Source organism: Sarcophilus harrisii, chromosome 3 (assembly GCF_902635505.1).
Source record: "Sarcophilus harrisii chromosome 3, mSarHar1.11, whole genome shotgun sequence".
Classification (NCBI taxonomy): Eukaryota; Metazoa; Chordata; class Mammalia; order Dasyuromorphia; family Dasyuridae; genus Sarcophilus; species Sarcophilus harrisii.
Genome location: NC_045428.1, coordinates 184,413,649 through 184,439,615, shown reverse-complemented (window position 1 = coordinate 184,439,615; position 25,967 = coordinate 184,413,649).

Below are 25,967 nucleotides of genomic sequence, written 5' to 3'. Positions count from 1 at the left end.
TCTAACTACATTAATAATTGTAAAGTATTTTGAACATAAAAGAATCACTCTCCTATAATGGATTCTAAACAATTTAACCTTATTGAAATTTTTATGATTTCACTTTACTATTAAATCTTTTTTGCTTCTTTTCAGTCATATATTTGAAAGCTGGATTTTCTATTCAGCTCTGATCTTTTCTTTAGGAATGCTTGAAGGGCCTCTGTGTATAAAGTATACATTTTTTCCTCTGAAGGATTACATTTGGATTTGCTGAGTAGTTGATTCTTGATTATGATCCTAGCTCCTTTGCATTATGGAATATCATATTCCAAGCCATCTTAACATGAAAGTTGTCAAATCTTGTGAGATCCTGATTGTGACTGCTTGTGATATTATTTCCTTGATCTGGAAGTTCTGGATATAATATTCCTGGAAGTTATAAATTGGAGATCAATGAAGAGATCAATTCAAGAAATTATCAGTGGAGTCTTTCAATATCCTTTTTGTTTCTAGGATATCCAGATAGTTTTTCCTGATAATTTCTTGAAAGATGATGTTTATACTCTTTTTATCACAAATTTAATTTAGTTATCTTTTTTTTTTCCTGAGGTAATTGGGGTTAAGTGACTTGCCCACGGGTCACACAGCTAGGAAGTGTCTGTGACCAGATTTGAACCAAAGTCCTCCTGACTTCAAGGCTGCACCATCTAGTCACCCCTAATTAAAAATTCTTAAATTATTTCTCTTCCATCTATTTTCCAGGTCAATTGCTTTTCCTAAGTGATATTTGACATTTTCTTCTATTTTTTCCTTTTTTTTGCTTTGTTTTATTATTTCTTTTTATTTTATTTTTGTTAATTTCCATTTGTCCAAATTTAATTATTAAGGAATGCTTTTTTCGTTGAGTTTTGGTACCTCATTTGACATTTGTCCAATTCTCCTTTTTTACTGAGTTATTTTTAGTAGATTTTTGTGCCTCTATTACCATTTGAACTTTCCAGTTTTTTAAGGTGTTCTTTTTTGCAGCATTTTTTGTGTCTTTTCCAAGATATGGATTCATTTTTCATGATTTTATTGAATCAGTCTTATTTCCCTTCCTAATTTTCCTTTTAACTTTTATTTGATTTCCAGGAAATCTCTTGTGGCCTGAGATTGATTGATATTTCTTTGAGGCTTGGCATATAGCTGTTTTAACATTGATGTGTCCTTCTGAGTTAGTGTTTTGATCTTTACTATCATCATAATAACTGCTCATGTTTTTTGTTGTTGTTGTTTTTGTAATTTTTGTTCATTTTCTAACTTATTTCTTGAGCCTATATTGAAGTTGGCCTTTGCTTCCAAGGCGTAGAGGGCACTGTCTCAAGTTTCATGCTTTTTGTGCTGCTATTTTCAAAGCTAGTTCTAGGGATTTGTAAATTTTGAGTATATATGACATAGTATGATCTAAGTAGACGAATGATCACTACTCTCCAGACTTGTTCTCTTCTCTGAGTGATCATAATCACTTTATTTTACCCTGGAAAGGCATCCAGGATTCCCACATGTGCAGGTGCCTCTAATAACACAACACTACTTATAGGCAACTCATCAGCGTTCTTCTCACAGAGCCAACAAATGGCTCCCTGTAATCTCCTGATAAATTGTCTAATCCCCTTATTATCTATACCCTGAGAGCTCCAAAATCTGCCTTGATTTTGGTCATATAAAGATCAGGACTTTAGTGAGGAATTGTATGAGTTCAGTTCCTACTTCTACAGATACTAATTGTGTGACAATGGAAAAGTCATTTAAATTCTCAGTGCTCTTGTATTTGCTACCTTTGCCAAGGGTTTAAAACTATGCTATAATAAAATCACTATATTATAAACAAATTAGAACATAGGATAGTTTACCTCTCAGAATTACCTTCCTTTTAAAAGGGAAGGAATATGTGACCAAAGAAGAACTGGAACTCATTATTGAACACCAAATAGATAATTTTGATTATATCAAGTTAAAAAAATTTTTGTACAAACAAAACTAATGCAGACAAGATTATAAGGCAAGCAATAAACTGGGAAAACATTATTACATTTAAGGGTTCTGATAAAGGGCTCATTTTAAAAATATATAAAGATTTGACTCAAATTTATAAGAACTCAAGCCATTCTCCAATTGATAAATGGTCAAAGAATATGGACAGACAACTTTCAGATGAAGAAATTAAACCATTTCTGGTCATATGAAAAGGTGCTCTAAATTACTATTAATCAGAGAAATGTAAATTAAGATAACTTTGAGATACCACTACACACCTCTCAGATTGGCTAAGATGATAGGAAAACATAATGATGAATATTGAAAGGGATGTGGGTAAACTGGGACACTAATACATTATTGGTGGAATTTTGAATGGATCTAACCATTCTGGACAGCAATTTGGAACTATGCTCAAAAAGTTACCAAACTGCACATACCTTTTGACCTGGAAGTGTTTCTACTGGGCTTATATCCCAAAGATATTAAAGGAAGGAAAGGGACACACATGTACAAAAATGTTTGTGGAAACTGAGTGGATGCCTATTCAGTCAGAGAATGACTGAATAATTTATGGTATATGAATGTTATGGAATATTATTGTTCTATAAGAAACAATCAGCAGAATGATTTTAGACAGGCGTGGAGAGACTTACGTGAAATGATGCTAAGTGAAATGCATAGAACCAGTAGATGGTAACAGCAAGATTATATGATGATCAATTCTGATGGACATGGCACTTCACAACAGTGGATTCAGACCAATCCCAATGATCTTGTAATGAAGACAGCCATCTAAACCCAGAGAGAGGACTATGTTTCACAACATTTTCACTCTTTTTGTTGTTTACTTGCACTTTATTTTCTTTCTCATTTTTTTCTTGTTTGATTTTTCTTGTTCATCAAGATAATTGTATAAATGTGTATGCATATGTTGGCTTTAATACATATTTCTACCATGGTTAACATATATTGGATTATTTGGCATGTAGGGGAGGGTATGGGAGAAAGGGAGGGAAAATTGGAACACAAAGTTTTGCAAGGGTTAATGTTGAAATTATCCATGAATATGTTTTGAAAATAAAATGCTTTAATAAAATATAAAGAAAGAAAAAAAAGAAAAAAAAAAGAAAATTACTAATTGTCTTTTTCCATTGGTAGGAAATATTTCCATATGGGAAATGCCCTACATCCGATGAAATTGTTGTTTAAACAAAAATAAATAAAGCATATTGCTATCAAAGGTTAAAAGTCAAATAACACTTTAATATTTCCAAAGTGTGCTTCTATATATTTGTAAGGGAAATTGATCAAAGAAAAATTCTGCATATGGAAATATTGTGTGCTTCTCCTCTATTACTCCAGCTGCTGCCATCTGTTATCTAGAAAAAGTCTGCTTTCAAATCTGTGGTGTTAACTTGGGTCCAGAAAAGGAAAAAAGAAAAAAGAAAAGCAATAACCAGGCAGCAATTCATCTCTTAGCATCTGGGTACATGCATGAAGCTCCCATGTGGTTCTGTCCCAAGAGAGAGGCTGATGAATAGGAATACTAGTAGAAGGACTATGAATTATTGAACACTTATAATCTCTCCAAATGATTGTTGGAAGATAAAAGGAATACATAAAAAGATAGTGCATTGTCTATACTTTGAGCCAAGGAGTTCATGAAATCATAAAAATATATATTTTGATTTGGCAGGAATCTCAGAGGCTATCTTGTCTAACCCTCTTATATGACATATAAGGAATGGAGGTCTAGTGAGCCTGGATGACTCATTCGGTGTTACATGATTAAGGACAGGCTCAGGTACCTGAATATTAATTAAAAATTGCTTTTTGTCTCCTTTATTAGTCATCATTCCAAACCCTCTGTGGGGAGTAGTATAAATAATAAAACGTTCCAAACAAAGTAAATTCTTCTAACAGATCAAGGAACTCTTTCACTCAGTATCCCCTTATATGTTACTATAACTCTTAATTTCATATGTGTAGTTATTCCCATATTAAGGAAAGGAATATTAGTCTGAGAAAGGTTAATATGAAAGTGAAATGTAAAACAAAAAAGCAATATGTAGATACTCTACTTATACCAATACTTATAGGATATGAATAAGCAAATTTTTTGCCTTTTTTTTTTACTTTGTAATTAAAGTTATGGCTAAAATTTTTTTCAATAAAATGGAGAAAGATTGTGACAGAAAGACAGAAATAGAGAGAAAGAATGACTTTGAAAGCATGATCTGTTATGGGCCAGAACTCTGAACTGAAACATCCTTTCCTGGTTTTTTATGAGTTTGACACATTTTCCTTGAGATGGAAAAGAAGGCTGTTTTCTAAACATTTGTCCCATTTCAGTTGAAACACTACTTTATCCCCTAAAAATGTTTCCTTCTTGTCTATGTTTGTACTTACCCTAATTTCTGGATCATGGAGATTTTTCCACTGAATTCAGGATTGTGTCAGTCTGGACTGCTGATTGTAAATCCTTAGTCCCACGTTCGGGCACCAAAATATAGTGTATTTAATGGTTTTCTGAAGGTCTCGGAGCAGTCTTCTTTCCAGCTGAGTAATCACCACAAGAATAGCCAGGTGTAAAAGTCCAAATTCTTTATTGTTTCCTTGTCTGGGGCTGGGCATCTTTCTGGAGAGCCTTTCAGACCAGTCTTGGTTTCAGTGGGGAAACTGCAGGAGGCCAACTACCATGGTGGTGTGAGACTAAGTGAATGAATCTGGCTCTGAGTCTGAGGGCTGGTGCTTCAGCCTCCAGCCACCACAAAGGTGGACAATGGAATGTTCCTGCTCTCAGTCCTTGCTGGCTGTTATATACTCTATTATAATTACATTATTATAGGTGTGGATGTTGTGGAACTATATTAAGTACTAAGTACATATACTAAACTAGAGAACTATTAATCACCATGCTAAACTAGATAACCATTTTCTTATTAATTCCACTTAGCACCTTGTAAGAATGCTTGTTTCAGGTTCAGAGTTCTGACCCATAACAATGATCTGTGTTTATGGTGCATCCCCAATACATCTTGATTATATGGAAGTAGGAGGAACAAATAATGAGTCCATTCCCCTTCTCACTCCTCAGATAACTGTTGACTATTTCAGGGTAGGTAAATGCTGATAGTCATAGATAGAAGGAATTTCCTAAGGGAAGCTTTCTAACTCAAGAAAATCAATCATAGACCTGAGGCAAAAAAAAATAAGAGCTAAGAACAAAAGGGGAAAAATAAAAACCTCAGATTAACTGGATAATTCTTCAAGGTAGCTGAAGTCTTTTAAAATCATATTTATTGGCCCAGAATTTCCTTTAAATTTGGAAAGCGTCCTTGCTCTTGAAGAAAATAGGATTTTGCCTTCACCAGGGTCAAGTGGTCTGAGATATATGGCTAAGATTAGTACTTCACTGTTGGCAGAAACTATTCTCTGAATTATAAGTAGAAATTTAATTTTTTAACAGCAACTCTCTAAGCCCCACAACAATAATATAAAACATTCTAATCTCATGTGATAGAGCACAGGATTAGGAAAAAAATAGTTGTCTTGGAGTTTTTAATCAGCTTTATATGTGTTTTAAGTTCTTATAAGTCATTAGACAGAATCTTTGTGTACTTGACCAGTTCATGAAGGTAAACAAGAAGTCAGTTCATTGAAATTACTAATTGTAATTTAATTCAATTGTTTGCACTGACATTTAATCAAAATGGCTAAATTGGCAGCCCTGGATAAACACAACTTTTTCTGTTTCCACTTCAAATGCAGTATAGGATAATGTTGATTTTGTCACCGTATTTCAGGAATTCTTCATAAATTATTTCTGTCAACACCTGAAATTCCTATTGCCAAAAGTACAAAAAGATGTTCATCTTTCAACAGGCTTTAAAGAAGGTGTTACCTATACCAAACGAAATGTTGCATGTTATGTTCTTGGAATTATATTAAAAAAATTGACATATATCATGTTCCCTTTTTCAATTTTCAGCTAGAAATTATATCTGGAGGACTATAATGTACATTTCCTAAAATAAAGACAGGTAACGAAAGCTGATAGACATTTAACTGCATTAGGGTTTTTTTTTTTAAACAATAAAGGAAAATTTGTATTCATGGGGCTGCCTAGATATTTTCTGCAGATTTCAGAATAACTTGTATTTTAGATATAAAAAAGTTTTAAAACACCAATTTAGCTTGATGCACTCTTTAAAAAGACAGGTTATCCATTCATCAAAACTATTACAAAAAAAAAATTACAGAAACTATATTCTTGTATGATCTCAATCCAAAGTAATATTTCAGTTTTTAAATATATTAACCAAACAGTTCATAATTTAATAACTTTTTATTATAGATTCACTGAAAACTATGATGTGATTCTTGCAAAAAATAAAAGGCCTTTCCTTTATATTATTACCACTTGATTTCATAAAAGTCTACATTATTAAGGTAAAAATATTTCAAAATTAAAACCAAATTAAATTAGTTCTAACAACATCTACTTTGAGATTGAAAATATTTCTGTCTGGTATAATAAATAAGTTCATTTACTTTGCAGAGGGATCTTCTCACATCCTTATCAATCCTCCAAAAAATGAAAAGCTGTAATAATATATATCCCTTCTTATATATGATATAAGGTAGCTATGAATCAATTTTATCCTGAGGGAGTATTTTCTTTATAATTTGTCTCTTCATTCAGATCTTTATATTAAATATATCTCTTAACTAGAAGTGGAAGCAATTCAATAGTACATTCCTCTTTAAATGTGTATTTCTGAATCCTTCAGAATAAGTGACAAATGTTATTATTAGTATTGCTATTATTTAATCCATTTTGGTTCCTTATATCCTATAATTTGAGTGATTTTTTTTCAATTGTATGCTCCAATATTATGGACCCTTTTAGCTCTAATTCCTATGAACCCCATTTTGCTGGCTTCAGCCAAGACTTTACACACATATAAAAAAAGTAGGGATCTTTTTTGATTGATTTGGGGAGGCAGGTGTAAAATTTTGCAAGTTGTTTTTTTTCCCTGCAAGTCTTCTGCTTTCAAGTCCCTTAATCTGATATAAAAGACATGGTATTCTCTAATCACACTCTAATCTCTATAGGGCTAAATCCAAATAATTTTCATCCCTGCCCAACTCTGTGGAGACTTAAATCCCTTATTATTCAATGATCCTATTTTTAAGCTTTGCTTGGGAAAGCAGTGGCAACTTCTGATGCTAATCCTATTCAGTCCACTGCCTCTATCCCCTTCAGGGAAATGGCCAAGGATTTTTAGAGGGGTAAATATACAGCAGCAATAATAACTAGTAAAAAAAAAAAGTTAAGTCCAAATCTGAAAAACTACAGAAGATATTAGAAGTACAGGTTTTATATTAACAGCCTAAATACATTTATTTTGATGTAGTATCTATTCATTCCGTTAGAAGTAAATAGTTAAATCCATCTACCTCAGCCTTTAGTGGCTAGGAGATTATAGCTCTTAGATTTTAAAGTGGACATTTCATTTCAATGTCAGAGTTATAGCTGTGGCAAGTTTTCAATAAGATGAACTAAAATGAATAACACGGTTTCTTCTAAACCAACCTGAATCTTAAGCAAATATTATTGGGAAATCAATGAACAAAAATGAGCAAGCATTTATTAAGTGCCTACTCAGTAACAGTAACTTAGGACACTAAGTGCTAAGGATACAAATGCAAAAGTGAGAATATTTATGCCCACAAGTTTACACTCCTCTAAAGAAAATATGACTACAAATAGGTAGATGTTCTACATAGACAAAAAGAAAAGTTATAAGGGTAGTGATGACTGACAACTGGAAAATGTTTGGAAAGAATTTTTAAAGAAGGTAGAAATGTAGCTGAGCTTTGAAGGGGACTAGGACTTTCAAGAGATCAAACTATAAAAGAAAAATATTTCATATGTAGCAGGCCATGTGTATGAAGTCATAGAAAAAGAGAACATGGAATATCACATAAATAGAGAAGCAAGTAAGCAATACGGAAGCATTAGGGCTTCTTGATCAGGGAATAATCACATTCACACCTGTGTGTTAGAAATATCAATCTTAAATCTGATTAGAAGAAAATTAGAGAAAAGAGAGATTTCAGATAGTGAAATCTATTAGGAGGTTATTATAATAGATGAGAAAGATTGAGAAGGGAAGCATGAGAGAGATTGCAGAAGTAACATCAACAAGACAACATCTATTTCAGTTTGAGAATGAAGGGTAGATGACTCCTTGGGAGAGAACTTGGGTGACTTGAAGTATAATGCCTTGTGCATTATTCAAAGAGCTAGTAAAGAATCATGAGTTTAGGGGACAACTTCTGGGAGTGGAACCAAGTTGTCGGAGTAAAGTCAGAAAGCTGCTCCATTTCTCCCAGTTTCCCTTGAAAATCACATAAAACCAAGCCTCTAAATAGAGTCTGATAGACTGAAAAAACTTCAAGAAAGGTCAGTCTCATTGGGGTGAAAAGGGTGTTCAGCCCAGCTCAAACAGACTCTGGGAAAGCTGGTGAGAGGGTCTTAACCAAAGCAAATCAGCAACTAAGATACTCAGTCCTGGCTCAATAGAATTGCAAATCAACAAGGCAGCTTCCTGTCTCAGCTCAGAAGGAAACTCTGGGACATCAGATTGTTTTCCCCCTTCAAACACAAGGGGCCTCTGCGCTCAAAACCAAGGTTCAGAGATGAATGGGAAGCTTGGGATAGTGCCACCTTTACCTCAGGAGCAAAGCTCCACCTTAAAATAAATAGGAAAAAATAAATATATTATTTAAAGTTTAAACTGTTTACATCCCTAGATAGGAAAATGATATCTATAACTCTTGAGAACTATATCTGTCACTAGGGCAGACAGAGAGGGGCAACACATAAAATGAGGGTGTGGTTGTGAATGGACGCTGATAGGATAACATTAAAGAAAAAGACATTAAGTAGTGAAAAATGTTCTGTACTAGAAAAAGGGGAAAGGAGAGATATAATGGGAAAATTAGGTTATATGAAGAGATAAAAGAGGCCTGCTGCAATTGGGGGAAAGAAGACAGAAGGATGAACAGTGTCTAAATCTTAATCTCATCAATTTTGGCTCTACGAGGGAATAATTTAATCATTCAGTTGAGTATAGAAAGAAATGTAACCCTATAAAGAAGTTAGAGAACAAAGAGGAAAAACAAAGGAGAGAGGCAGATTAGAAGGGAGGGTAGAAACACTAGGGGAAAAAAAGTTAAAGATAAGAGGGGGACAATGGGGACAAACTAAAACAATTCCCAATAAGATTAGGTTTGAAACAAGGTTGCCCACTATCACCATTACTATTAAATATTGTATTAGGAATGTAAGCTTTGGCAATAAGAAAAGAAAAAAATATTTAAAGGAATAAAGAGTGGGTAATGAAGAAAACAAATTTTCACTCTTTGCAGATATGATAGTATACTTAGAGAACCCTAGAGAAACAACTAAAAAGCTACTAGAAACAATCGACAACTTTGGCAAAGTTGAAGGATATAAAATAAACCCACATAAATCATCAGCATTTTTATATATTACCAACAAAGTCCAGCAGCAAGAGATACAAAGAGAAATTCCATTTAAAATAGCTGTTGATAATATAAAATATTTGGGGGTTTATCTGACAAAGCAAAGTCAGGAACTATATGTATACAACTACATAACACTTTCCACATAAATGAAATCAGATCTAAACAATTAGAAAAATGTCAAGTGATCTTGGGTAGGCCAAATGAATATAATAAAAATGACAATATTACCTAAATTGATCTACTTATTTAGTGCTATACCAATCAAACTCCCAAGAAATTATTTTACAAATCTAGAAAAAAAAATAATAACAAATTTCATCTGGAAGAAAAAAGGACAAGAATTTCAAGGGAATTAATGGGGGAAAAAAAGAAAAAAAAAGAAAAGCTGTGGTATAGAGTTTAACCAGACTTTTTGTCCTGAAGCATTTATTTTGAAGGCTTGAAACATATAATCTTCTTTTTTTCTTATACCCCAAAATTTTTAGCAACTTCAGTTTTGACTGTCTTAAGGTCAGTCATTTTGGAAGCATTAGTGAACTTAGAAGCCTTGCAATGGTGAGGATGGAAGTATTGTGGGAATTTCTTCATCTTGAAGAACCCAAGGAGAGTCTTACCTATAGTTAGATTTGCAAGAGTGGCAGTTAATAAAAAAGAGCAGACAAAAATTGAAAGGAGAGGAAGTTGTATTAGTATACTAAGGAAGACTTCTTTGACTTGTAGCAGCTATAGCTTCTTAAGGTACAGATTGAGATTTTCTAGTTTTTTAGACTTGCTTATAGTATACAATCAATGAATGGTATTTTTGTAGACAGGAAATAGAACAAAAATACTAGGTTCACAAGAATTGCTGAAAGTTAAGGCTGTCACATTGGGAAATTAATGTCTTGGTTATTAGTCTAATGAAACTTAGAATATACATCTCCAACAATTGAACTTGATAATATGAACATCAGTAGGCTATCACTGGTAACCTTAGAGTCAATCTGGTTGATTACCTGAGAATCAAGTTTGTGGTGTAAAGATCTGAAGACTTAGCTCTGTTTTTGAGACCTGATTTGTCATTAGTCTTGATACCACTGAGGTTGAAGGTGTAAGCTTTAAGGCCTGTCAGTTAAATAGTCTTGCATTTAAGGATTCTAAATGTGGGAACCTTGATGCTTAAGGCCTTAGAGAAATATAAAGTAGTTGATTATAAGGTAGTTTGAGTGGGATGTTACTGGTAATTGGAGGAATCAGGAAAAGTAGAAGGGAATGGGTGATTGAATCCATCTTGAAGGGAGAGAGGGATTTTATGATGAAAAACTAAAGATGTAGTATTCCATTGGGCATACAAAATGTAGAGTGTAAAGATGACAATTGAAATGGAATAGTTTTATAAGGAGCCAAGATTAAGGCTGGCTTGGATATATCACAGAGCATATGAGATAATTTCCAGTGGTATTTGAAAGTTATTGGCGGTAGTTTATGAAGGTTATTAAAAGCTAAACAGCAGTTTATGTTTATACTAGAGAAAGGAACAAATGGATTTTGAGCCGGGGGTGATATATATTTAATGAAAATCTTTGGCAATGTTGTGTAGAATGGACTTGAATAAGAAGAAGCTGTAGTCAGGGAAATCACATAGGAAGTCATTCTCAGCAAGAAGGAATGGGACCTAAAAGAGAAGATATGATAGGATTATTTAAGTAGAGCAAATGGGGTCAGATATGAGAATTGTTGTTAAGACAGAAACAACAAGATATGGCAAATTATTTCATCTATAAATTAAGGGAGAATGGAGAAAGAATAGCACCAAGTTACAAACTTAGGAGTCTGGTAAAATGATATTTTGATACTGAAATATTTAGAAGATGTAAAGGTTTGATGGCAAAGATAACAGATTACATTTATATATGTTGAATTTGAGATGTCTATAGAATATATAGTTTGAAATGTAGGTAAATAAAATGGTGATGTACGATTAAACTCAGAGGAGAGAGTTGGGTTATATATAAATATACAATTAATTGTAATAAAGAAAATAATAATTAATATGAAATATAGATGACAGGATTTTGGAAGGATGGGACCATATTAATCTTGATGTTCTCGCTAAAAGTAAAATGAGAAAACAAATACCTTGCATGAAAAAAAGTAGGGATGATTTACAGGAACTTCAGAGTTGTTTTAATTTATATTTCTTATTTTTATCCATCAGGAGCATTTTTGCATTACTGTATTTCTTTAAAAATATTATTGTAATTTTTATACAGATCCATTGAAGTGTTTTTTTATTAAATATCTCTATTAGTTTCTTAAATATGAACCAAATCATTATCAGAGAAATTTCTTGTAAGATTTTTTTTTGTTCCTTAATTGTTTTATTTTTTATTCTAATGATGCTGATTTGGCTTGTGCAAAACCTTTTTAAATTTGTGTAACTGGAATTGTCTATTTTAGGTTTTATGATCATGTTTGTCCCCTATTTAGTTAAAAATTCTTACACTAACTGTAGTAAAAATTATTTCCTTCCATTCTCCTCTATTTTTTTTAATATAACCTTTTAAAATTTTGTCATAAATCTATTTGGAAATTATAATACTACATGTGTGAGATGTATCTACTAAGTGCCAGAGTGCTTACAGTTTCCTCAATGTTTTGTTTGTTTGTTTGTTTTTTGGGTTTTTTTTGTTTTGTAGAAGAATATGTTTATACCTTATTGTCCTTGGATACATTCAACATTACACAACTATGTTTTGGGGGATCATTAATATATTTCATTAATCAATTTCATCACTTTTTATCTTAAAAAACCCACAGTATTTATAATTACTGTTGATAGTATGGCTTGAGATCTCTAGATTTATTGGCATGATACTAAATCTGAAAGTCATTTAAGTAGAATCATCCATCATATCAAGTTGACTACTACTTTATATTATATTAGCCTAGATAAAGATGAGCAATTAATATATCTTCTAATTATTTATCTATTTCTGTATGTCTTTAAAATTTTTTGTAATTATATTCATGTAAGTCCCAAGTATATTTTAGTGGCTTCATTTTAGATGTTTTAATAATTCTGTTGTTACTATAAAAATAACTTCATTTATATTTTTTCCTCTTGGTTGTTGTTGGGAAAATGCAGAACAATCACTGATGAAGTTTATTTTATATACTGATAATCTGTTGAAGTAGCTATTCTTTTAAGCAATTTAATAGTTGGAAGAATAGATATTGTTGCTTTAGCCACAATTTTCCTGAAAAGTATCTAAAGTTGTTTTTAATAAATTAATTCCTCTTTTGAAATAGATACTTTTTGATATTTTAAGATAAAAGGGTAACTTATTTCTGTCTTTTTAAAATTATAATCTGTTATCTTTTTTTCTGAAGCTTTTTTCTCTACCTATTGACATAATCACATAATTTTAAATAGTTTCTTATTCAGTTTATTATATTTAGTTTTCCCAATATTTAAAAATCATAATGTAAATCTTAAAAAGTTTGTTACAATAAGCTTTTTGGTAAAATATTAGTAAATTTTTGCATTAATATATAGATATGTAAATATATATATATATATATATATATATATACATAATGGTACTTTTATTGAAGAAAATGTTCTTTTCATTTTCTAATTTTTCTCTCCTTAGCTTGTATATCACACCTATGTTTGCTAAAAGAATGAAGTGGGGAAAATATCTATTTAAATTTTTTTTTTTAATAATCCATATTAACCTGTTTTTTCTCCTATTTCTATAGGAGTTTATTTAAATTTTATTCAAGTTCTTCATCTAATATTAGATTATTTAAACTCTCCATTTCATATTCCATTAATGACTTTTTCATATTTTTGTAAGCATTTTTATTTTATTTCAGTTATCAATTTTGTTTGGCCAGAACTGATTAAAATATTTTTTATATTTATATATTCTTCTTTTTTCTACTTTTGTTTATGTAATTAGTTCTCTTCCTCAAATTACCTAATTTTGCCTATTTTATTATTTGAAAATATATCCTTTTTATCAGTTCAATCTTTTTTTTTCCAGTCTTGTTTTTTTTTCAGAATTTCTACTTTTGAAAATTGTTGGGATTTTTTAATCTGTGGCTTCTCTATTTCTTTTAAATTGTATTTGATTTATTATTTTTTCTTTTGTTGATAAAAGTATTTAGGAATTTTTATATAAGGTCTATGTTGATTGCATCTCAAAAGTTTCAGTACATTGTTATCATTTTTAAAAAATAAATCTATTGTTTCTAAGATTTTTTTTTTGTAAGGCAAGTGGGGTTAAGTGATTTGCCTATGGTCACATAGCTAGGAAGCATTAATTGTGTGAGGATGGATTTGAACTCAAGTCCTTCTGACTTGAGGGCTGATCCTCTATCTACTGTGCCATCTAGTTGCCCTTAGATTTGTTCTCTAAGATAATATTATTTCACATTCTTTAAAAATGGGGTTCTTTCTTCAAAAAATTGATTATAATTGATTATAATTTTATTGCATTTTGGACAGTAAAGCATATGAGTAATGTTTCTGCATTTTGAAATTTGTTAATGCGTTTTTGAAGCCTTACCACATGATTATTTTTTCCCCACTTAAAGCACTCAAAGCTGAAAATTAGGCACAATCCTTTTGAGTCACATTTAGGAAATGCCAGAGGATTATGTATTTGCCATTCAAAAGTTGCACATTGACATATCCCAAACATTAATGTTTTTGCTGTCTAAAAACTTTTCTTAAAGTATTTCAATCATGAGAGGTAGTTTTACATAGTGATGATGGAATTTTATTTAGTGTTAGGAAGATATAGATTCAAATTCCATTTCTCATACATACAGGCAATGTAACCCTGAGCTAGTCACTTAACTTCTCAATGCCTCACTCAACTCTAATGCCATTGTGAAATGAATATCCAAAACAGCATTTAGAAATGATGAAATAAAAATTGAATACGTGAAAATATTAGTTTATTTCTTTTAGGAAAAAAACATACTTCTAGAGAAATGTTATTGAATATACTTCATTATTTAAAATAGCTTTCTGGTACATTTCATTGAAAATTTGATTCTGAGTTCAGTTTATTTTTAGATGACAGTAATAGTTATCAAAATTAAAAAGAAAATAAATCACAAAGCTACACACATCCTAATGGAAAAAGCACTTTATTGATCATGCCTATTAAAATATTCATTTTTCAGTCTTATCTATTAGTTATGCAAAGATTTTTTGCTGAATTTTGCCTAGTAAATTTTTATCTTCTCTGAATCCAATAAATTTTTCTTTCAAGCCAACTGAAAAGAGTTGCATTTGATAACTTCAATAGTAATAACTAAGGGGGGATAATCTTGTAATCACAATAAATTGGACTGGCTTAGTTAAGGATGAGAAGGGTCTCAAATGGCATAGCCTCCATGTCTCCAGTGCTATTTCACAGGAAGCTTGTAAAGGGAGTTTGTATCCAAATGACTGCTTCATGAGTTTTATCCAGTCTCAGCTCTCATTTACCTCAAGAGTACATCTATTTTTAAGCCTTGGGATTTGCAAGTGATAGTATGTGTTTATGAACTATTCTGTTAATGCAAACTTGCTTTTGCCTAGATGTTTTACATGAAAAAAAAAAAAAACAAATGAGATCAGTATCAACTAATTATCTCACCTCCCACTGCCCATAATGATAACGATGATGATGATGATGACATGATCAGTGGTGGTGATAGCAAAGATAATAATAAGATTAAGACCTATTATTTATATAGCATTTTAAGGTTTGCAAAATATTTTGTATGTGTTAACTCATTTGATACTCACAGCAACATTCCAAAGTAGGTATTATTATATATCCATTTTATAAATGAGGAAATTAAGACTAAAAGAGATTAAGTGACTTGTCCATTATCACAGCTCTAGTAAGTACCAAAGGCAGTATTTGAATTCAGGGCTTCTTGACTCTAAGTCTTGCTCACTATTCATTATCCTACTTTGCTGCCTTAGAATCAAATTATATCTACATCAATGAAACATCCAATGAAGGTAATAACATTTTCTAGAATTTTCTTTAATAATCACATACATGTTAATATTAGGTGAACTAAACAGCAAAGTAATGAATTCTGATCACTTCTATCTAGCAAAGGTGAGTTCTCTCATCTTCTTCCCCTTTCCTTCTCCTCCTTCTCTTTCTTTTTCTCCTCCTCCTCCTCCTCCTCATCTTTCTCCTCCTTCTTCTTCTTTCTTCTTTCTGTCTTCCTCTTTCTCCGTTCCCCTCACCCTTCGTTTCTCTCACTCTTTCTTCCCTTCCCCTCCCCTTGCTTGCCTAAAATACAAAGAATATGTGTGTAGTGCCAGCTATGAAAGGCCAGTTGTGGAAGTGTGCAATGTGAGACAATGTTTTGCAATAGTGGCTGAATGTGACATGCAGTTGTATTTGAAATAAGCCACACAATTAGCTTAACTTTTAGAGTCATGCAGTTCAAGATTATGCAAGATTACTCATGGATCCCTAGGTAGGTATGTTGGCTTTTTTGTTTTTTCCCAATGTTACCTTTTGAGAATGATCTTTTGTTGCCTGTTACAGATCTGAAAGGTCCAAGATATCATTGGGTTTCATACTTCATTTATGAAAGAATATATTATTTTTAAAATACCACTGAAGAACTCATAAATTAAACAAGTTTTTGGCCATCTTCTTGAGTGATCTTGATTAGATGAAAGTGCTTAATGGTACTTAATCTGGTTTTTATTTGTATTTTTTTCATTTTTATTGGCATTTCTCTCAGTGGAACTAGGTTTTCTTGGAATTATTCATATTGCCATTTTTATGAAAAGCCTGATTCCCTTCCATGGCTAACATCCTTCAGCTTAAGGGATTATGTCATTGACTCTTTGTGCGGACTTGTGGCCCAGGGATTTGGAGATGAAGGAAACTTCCTCTTTCACTTGACAGAAAAGGGATGATTCTGACCTATAAAAGTTCAACTCATTCCTAAATAATGCATAGTAGTCTAAACTATTCAATCTAAACTAATTAGTGGTTGGGGGTTGTAATGTTCTCTCTAAAATGTAATGTTCTCTGTTGAGGTTTTCTTCATTTCAGTTCACTTCAGTAATCACCACACAAGTAGCCAGGGGTTAAAGTCCATAACCTTTATTGTCTCTTTCAAAGTCTTGTTTCCTTTCCTGGGGCCCGGTTAGTTTTCTTATAGTCCAGATCCTTTATTATCTCCTTCCTGGGATAGGGCAGCTTTCTGGAGAGCCTTTCAGTCTGGTCTTGGTCTTAGTGGGGGAAGTGCAGGAGTCCAGGCCAGCCACCAGGAAGATCAAAGATCGAATTGAATTTCTCCCCTTGGTTCTGAGAGCTTAAGCTCCTTAAGATAGTCCTTTGCCTTCTCTCTGAATGTCTCTTTGAATCTCCCTGTCTGAGGCTTCTAATTTACATGCTCCACGCTGAGTACAAACCAATCATTATATCACTAGGAAACCATTATTTGTTGTAGGATTAAATCAATGCTAAACTAGATTTAACCATTGTCTCCTCAATTCCACTTAGTACCTTGTAAGCATCCTTTGTTTCAAGTTCAGAGTTCTGGCCCACAACAGTTGGTCCTCATCACAATATTTGGATGTGTTCAACTGTGGCTGATCAGACCACTTTTGATTCTAATTAATTACTTATTCCCCAAACTCTTATATTTCAAAGAATATTATGTTACTTAAAATGTACATAGTAAACATCTTGTTTGAGGAGAGATACTTAAAGTTGTATTTTATTTTTTGATACATATACTTTTATATAAGGTCTTATGATTTAATTTATAGAAAAAAATGTCAAGAAAGATATATTTAAGGAGTTGTCTTTATACACAGTTAAATGCAAATATATATTTCACAATAAAAGTTGTCCATTCAGTTTTGAAACTGTTTTGAAAGAGCATATCTATTATGCTTTATGTAAAAGGGTAATTTATATTCCAAAAAAATACCTATCATCTTATAATTTTATCAAGTTCATCAGAAATCTCCCATAATTGATTTAAGTTTCTCTAGTGAAGGGATTATTTTTCCCTCTGTGAATTTCAAAGAACTAGCATTGAGTGTAGAACATAATAAGAGTTTAATAAGTACAGGGTGAATTGAATTGATAGATTTGATAGACCTCATATGCTATTTTAATATCTTAAATATTTTTAGCCTTTGCATATTTCACCAGGGAAGTGCGCTCCCCAGTGTTGAGCAATTCACTCTTTAGATAGATAAATAAAGCCTTATGTGCTTGTTTGGGACCAGGTCAGGCCTCCATTTCCTTTTTTCCTAAAAGCCTTGCTAATGACTTAAATACCACATAAGTTGGGCTCAGCAGGGTCCCTTGTGTATAAATCTTAAATACTTCCCAAATTAAGTACTTTCTGTGAAAATTTAGACTTCCCATAACCAGGTGGGCCTAGTGCTTGCACTTTTACAACATTTAATTCTACAAAGTATCTTAGATTCTATAATTTAATGAGATTTTTAAAGTGCTTTCTTTGGTGCCATTAAGTGTCAGCCCTATACTTTGCTATTTTGTGTCCCCAATAGAAAAAGAAAACAAATTAACATAAACCAAATGATAATAAATATATAAAAGGAATAAAGAAAACAAGCATAGAAAAAACTCTTGGAATTATTAGGGAATCAAGTGATTCCTATAATATGGATATATCAGCATAGGCCTCATTTCCAAATATATATAGAGAATTGACTCTAATTTATAAGAAATCAAGCCATTCTCCAAGTGATAAATGGTAAAATATATGAACAGACAATTCTCAGACGAAGAAACTGAAACTATTTCTAGCCATATGAAAAGATGCTCCAAGTCATTATTAATCAGAGAAATGCAAATTAAGACAACTATGAGATACCACTACACACCTGTCAGATTGGCTAGAATGACAGGGAAAGATAATGCGCAATGTTGGAAGGGATGTGGGAAAACAGGGACAATGATATATTGTTGGTGGAATTGTAAATACATCCAGCCATTCTGGAGAGCAATTTGGAACTATGCTCAAAAAGTTATCAAACTGTGCAGACCCTGTGATCCAGCAGTGTCACTCCTGAGCTTATATCCCATAGAGATTTTAAAGAAGGGAAAGGGACCTATATGTGTAGAGATGTTTGTGGCAACCCTTTTTGTAGTAGTTGGAAACTGGGGATTGTATTAAAAATAATTATAAACATTAGCTTAAAAACTGATATTATAACTGCAAGTTTCTTTCCCAACAACCAAATCTATCTTCTATTAGGTAAAATAGGAATATATTTTGCTTACTATTTGTAAAAAGTATTTGATTCCTTAGAACCAAAGGAAGTTACAAAGACTTTCACCCAGCAATGTATCTTTCACCCCTATGGTCAGATGACTCCTTGAAATAAATAATGGCAAATTACTTTGACAATCTCTCTGGTTATCAATAGATTTCATGAGGATATATACATGTATATAGAGACATGTATATACATATGTGCATATATATATACATATATATATATGTATATATGCATTAAAAGTAATATGCCTTAAAATGAATGACATTTAATTCTGAATCAAAGGCATATTTCTTATAAAGAATAAGATCCTCCAGATAATGACACTTGGAAAAAATATAATGCTGACTGACAAAGTTCTAGAATGCTGAAAAGTTTCCTTTGTTAAATCTAGAATTATTAGAGTTCAAAGCCTAACTATTTAAACAGGAAAATCAAGTATATATTTAAAGTTTATTATAAATATTCAATTGAATAAAGAGCCCAAAGTATTCATCAATCAGTATATATGTACACTTTACACTTAGATAGCACTAGATGGTCAATATAGAAATCCAATTGCTTATTATATATTATATAGTGAGTTAAAACAAGACTTGGAGTGACTGTGGATCATACCATGAATTTATTACTACAAAATTAAGACTTAAATTGAAGAAATTAGGTAAACTGTCCCGTCCACCGGGACTCAGTTATTCGTGGGGAACCGAGGGGGACCCAGCCTGAAAGAGAAACGGGCAGGAAGGAGAAGGGAGACAGCATATGGTTGAAGCAAGTCTCATTTATTGCTGGAAACAGCTCAGGTTATATAGGGTGGAGCTAGGCGTAATACGTGAGGACAAAAGCTGGGAGGGAAAAAGGGGGCAGGGGAGAGTGAAGCTATGTGCGTTGTGTGCGAGAAAAGGTATGGGAGGGGGCTACAGGAAGGAGCAGATGTTCCAGGAGGAGAAGGAAGGACATCCTGTGGTTATTGTTCTTATCTGAGTTTCCAGGGTCGTTACGCCCCGAGACATCTCTGTGGCTGACACAATACCATGGATATATGTTCTGAGGTGTGGGGGTCGTTCCGCTTTCCTGGCCATTTGGCCGCCATCTGTTGCTTGATGCAAGGTCTGCAGTCTGGTAATTTTCCATGACTATGGTCCGGTCACCAACAGGAAACCTTCAGTTAATGTCTGGGCTAGCTCTCTGGTGGGCCTCAGGATCAGTTAGAGTCAGGATCAGTCAAAGTCCTTGGTCTTTAGGAGGAGAAGTGAAGGAGGCAGGCAAGCTGTCACTTGCCTCATTAAAGATGAAGCCTGGACTCTGGAGTCCAGAGCCTGAAGTCTCTCCCCTGATCATACTGCAGCAGAGTGACTCTGATCTCTCCCTCAGCCCTCCAATCCTTGCCTACAATTATCTCACCACCATACATTCAGCAAGCGCCAATCATGAGGAAAGCTACCATATCATCTAAATATATGTATATAGAACCATTATCTCACATCAAGTAGGTAATTAGCATTAAGTGCTCTACTTAGATTTAAGTACACCTTATCAGAGTTTCAGCCCTCTACACATCAGACTATATAGGTATGACCTAAATAACATCTCTTATGAATACAAAGTTGAGATGAATAGAATTAAATGATCAGATACACCTAGTAGATAGAATGCCTCAAGAACCATGGTCTGAGTTCACAATATTGCACAGGAAACAGCCACAAAAAATTTTTTTTCAAAGAAAAAGAAGAGCAAAAAAACAAAATGGCTATCTGATGAGGTTTTACAAATAACCGAGAAAAGAAGAAAAAGGAAAGGGAAAAGATAAAAGGAAAGACATATTCATGTGGATGCATAATTCCAGAGAATAACAAAGAGAGATAAAGTTTTCTTAAATGACCAATGCAGAGAAATAGAAGAAAACAATAGAATTGTAAAGATGCGATATCCCTTCAAGAAAATTAGAGAAATGAAAGGGAAATTTCATGTAAAAATGGGTATGATAAAAGACAAAAAAAAAAAAAAAAAAAAAAAACAGAAGCAAAAGAGATGAAGAAGTGGCAAGAATACACAAAAGAACTATATAAGAAAAATGTTAATATCAGTCATAATCATGATAGTGTGGTTAATGATCTAGAACCAGACATCCTGGAGAATGAAGTCAAGTGGATTTTAGGAGGCATTATAACAATAAGGCTAGTGGAGGCAATTGAATTCCAAACAAACTATTTAAAATTCTAGCTAATGATAATTTTTGTTTAAGCATTTCACTTGTTGTGTCAGCAAAATTGGAAAACACAAGAATGAACATTGGATTGGAAAAGACCAATTTATGTCTAGAATCATAAAAAAGGGCATTGCTAAAGAATATTCAATTTTGGGAGCAGTTGCACTCATTTCACATGCCAGTAAGGTTAGGCTTCAGCAATATTTGAATTGTAAATTATCAGATGAGTAGACTGGTTTTCTAGAGCAAAGAAACTAAAGACCAAATTGCCAATGTTCACTGGATTATGGAGGAAACAATTTTTTTTTTTTCTGCTTCATTAACTATAGTAAAACCTTTGACTTCGTGGATCACAAAAAAATGTTACAATTCCTCAAATAAATAGGAGTGCCAAATCATCTTATTTGTCTCCTGAGGAATCTATATTTGGGCCAAGAAACAAAAATTATTTTTAATTAATTAATCAATTTATTTATTTTGATGTACATTGCTTTAGAATCATGTTGGGAGAGAAAAATCAGTACAAACAGAAAAAACCATGGGAGAAATTTTTTAAAAATAGAAAAAAGAAATGAACATAGCATGTGTTGATTTATATGCAGGTTCCTTAGTTCTTTTTCTAGATGCAGATGGCATTTTCTGTCCAAAGTCTACTGGGATTGCTTTGAATCACTAAGAAGAATCAAGTCTTTCACAGTTGATCATTGCATATTCTTGTTATTGTGTACAATGCATACCTGGTTCTGCTTATTTCACCCAGTATCAGATTTACACAAATCTTTCCAGGCCTTTCTAAAATCATCTTGTTTATAATTTTTATAGAACAATAATATTCTATTATCTTCATATACCACAACCTCTTCAGCCATTCCCCAATTGGTAGGCACCTACTCATTTTCCAGTTCTTTGCTATAACAAAAAGAGCTGTTACAAACATTTTTTTCACATGTGAGTGTTTTTTCCTTTCTTTATGATTTCCTTGGGATACAGACCCAGTAATAGCACAGCTGGGTCAAAGGTTTCATACAGTTTCATAGCCCTTTGGACATAATTGCAGATTGCTCTCCAGAAGGGCTGGATCATTTCACAATTCCACCAGCAATGCATTGGTGTCCCAGGTTTCCCACATTCCCTCCAACATTTATCATTATCTTTTCTTGCCGTCTTAGCCAATCTGAGAGGTATAAGGTGATACCTCAGAGTTGTTTTAATTTGCATTTCTCTAATCAATAGTGATTTGGAGCATTTTTTTCTTATGAGTATAGATGGGTTGAAAATCGAAAATTGTCTGTTCATATTCTTTGACCATTTATCAATTTGGGAGAAGTAAAAGTTAAAACCAAACATGGAACACTTATTAGTTTAAAATTGGAAAAGGAATATGATTATGCTATTGTCACCTTATTTAATTTATATGCATTATATCATGGAAAATATCAGGCTGGATTAATCAGAAACTAGAATTAAGGTTTTTGGGAGAAATAATAATAATCTCAGACATGCAGATGCTATTACTCTGATGGCAGAAAGAGAAGAATGTAAAAGAATAAAGTTTAAAAGCTGGCTTGAAGTTTATTTTTTTTTTATTTTATTATTTTTTAATAGCCTTTTATTTACAGGATATATACATGGGTAACTTTACAGCATTAACAATTGCCAAACCTCTTGTTCCAATTTTTCACCTCTTACCCCCCCACCCCCTCCCCTTGAAGTTTAACATTAAAAAAAAAACCCACAAAACTAAGAGTATAGCAACTAGTACCATCACTTCCTGGAAAATAGAGGAAGAAGAAATGGAAGCAAGATCAGATTTTGTATTCTTGGTCTCAAAGATTACTGCAGACAGTGACGGCAGACATACAATTAAAAGATGCTTGCTCCTTGAAAGGAAAGTTATAAAAAAAAAAAAAAAAACTGCACATCACCTTGACAACAAAGGTCAGAAATAGTCAAAACTATGCTTTTTTTTTCAGTAGCAACATATGATCGTGAGAGTTAGACAATAAGAAAATTGGAATGCTGCAGAATTGACTCTTTCAAATTGTGGTGTTGAAGTAGAATTTTGAGTCGCTTGGGAGGTCAAATTAGTCAATACTTAAAGAAATTAATTAAGGCTACTTACTGGAAGGTGAAATACTGAAGCTAAAGCTTAAATACTTTGACTATATAATAAAAAGATGGGATTCATTGGAAAAGACCCTGATGTTAGGAAAAATTGAAAAAAATAGAAAAAAGGGATGGCAGATGATGAAGAAAATAGAAAGTATCATGAAAGCAATTAACAGGAACTTGAAAAGACATGAAGAGATAGTGGAGGATAGAAAGACCTGGTGTTTTATGATCCATGGGGTCATAAAAAGTCAGATATGATTGAATTACTAATAATAACAACAATGTGTATGCATATATGTAAATATACATTTTTTTAGATAATGTATTCAACTTATAATATGAAGAAAATTGCCTTTGGGAAATTTTTCAGCACTTTCAGGGACATTGAGCTTTTCCTTGAAATAGAAAAATAAAACTCTATAACTTATGGTAGTACAAGTCATAGAGTATGATGACCATCTCCAAAAATTTTAAAAGCTTAATAGCCAATAGAGGCATATATGCATGTATATGTTTATACATACCCCCAATCTTGGAACTTCTAGTTTCTTTCATTAAAAAAATATTGCTGACTGTGAATTGAATGCAAATATCAACATAAAAATTGCTTTATGAAGAAAAGAAAAATATATTTTCCACTAATTTAGCAAAAGTAAAAGATAAGACATGGGCAGCCCATTAGTTGCATTAATACTCATATAATAAAAAGAAATTTAGAGAAAGATCCTTAACATTTTGGTGTATTCTAATGGAGGCTTCATAGAAGGAAATGATCAAGAGCTACACTAGATAAAAACAGTTTGTGTAAATTAAATCCCTGATACTGATACTGATGATACTGATACTGATCCACTGATAAGATCATTAATCCTTTCCTATGGATTCCTAAAGGAATCCACAGGATTCCTAAAGAATCCTATTCTTTAACATAATGAAGTATAATGACCATTTTTTCATTTTATACATACATAAAGTACTTTTTACTTTTCAAAGGTTATGTTTTGCATTTTTAAATAGTCTTATTGAAGAGAAAAGCTATCATTTTGACATAAACACGTTTATTACATTTAAAGTATAATATGTCTTGATCACAAAGAAGGGGAAGCAAATGCTACAGTTTAGTTTTGAACTGTCTCTAAATATCCGGACAAAAATATTTATAAGAAATCAGTTTAACATTGAATAAACTGGGATTTGGAATGAGGATAGTGAGTATAAGTAAGAAGTAACTATTGCTAATTGATTGATACTACTTATATGTCCAGAAATGAGGGAATATTAAGAAAAGATTATAGACTAATGTGACTAAATTTTAGCAAACATACCAGAACTTCTACATACAAATTAGGTTTGTCACCTTCAAAGTTCTCACCTTGAGAGGCAATACACTAATTCCAGCAGTGCTACCATTTACTCATTAAATTAATTCTTACACAGATTCTTTAAATATATTCAAAGCTAGTTTTACATGATTTAAAAGATCCTCAGTGGTAGGGAGTCATTTTATTTTCAGAATGAATTTAACGTTCTGAAATGACAAAAAATTATTCAGAGACAAGCTAAGTAAACAAGCTGAATAGTACTGAGTATTGGCAAAAATGTCCCACAAATATAAAATATACTTTTGAAGGATAATCTCTGAGGGTAAAAACTTTTATTTAAACTTTGTAATTTTCTTAGTACCTAACACAATATCATGCACATATTATGCACTTTGAAAATATATGTTGAATAAAATTGAAATAATGACATAGAATTTTTGTATGGCTTGTAAAACAGTTTTGAAAGCATTTCTAAAAGAAATGTACCCCCTAAAATCAACAACATTATTATAAGTAGAATAATGGTGATAGTTTTTTAAAAATCTTTTATAGTTTGCCACATACTTTACATATGTACTATATATATTATATTATTTGATCTTCCACAGAAAGCTGTAAAATATTTTCCTCATTCTTTCACATTTGATAAAAATAAGCTTCCAAAAAATCCAACACTGATGTCTAATCATGGATGGAAGTCATGCTAGGTTCATTCATAGGGCTTTACCAGCTTGCAATTTTTACCTTACTATGAGATACCATATTTGACATTTATTATGAGAGCTTTTGAAAATCCACAGTCAACTCCATGTTGCAAAACATTCTGAGAGAAGGAATTTAATTAATGCACCATAAATATGCCAAAGAATGCCTGCCTCCTGTAACAATCAGCAGTTTGACTAAGATTTCTCTAAGTGACCACATTTAGAATTAAATAAGAAATTATTGCTGATAAATTAATTAAGACTTTGGGAAAACATAGACAAGTAAGAAGGCTGCATTTCATAAAGCAATTAGTGTAAATATATCTAATTCTGTAATAAGTAAATAAGTCACCAAGTTCAGCATGAAGTAACCACATAAAGTAAGGCAGTTTAAAAATAAATATTTTCATTATTTAAAACTAGTGTCATTTTAGGCAAATAAATAGATGTGCCAAATTAATTTAAAACAAATGAAATCCTAGAGATTTTATTACAGGCTAATTAGTGTCTTTCTGACACAGTTTTAATATATCAAAAATAATTTCATGCAAAGTTACAAATAGCCTTTTCAACATATGCTTACTTCATGATAGAGAATATGTTTTTAATTGGTCATAGTAACATTACAGGTGATAAAATAATTTGTTGAGGCAATATAATCTAAAAATAAATGTAATTATGAAACCCATTGCTTATAAAAATATTTTCAGCAATCTGCTAATTTTTCATATTTGTGTCTTAAGGGAGTTATAAATTTAGTGTTGAATTAAAAA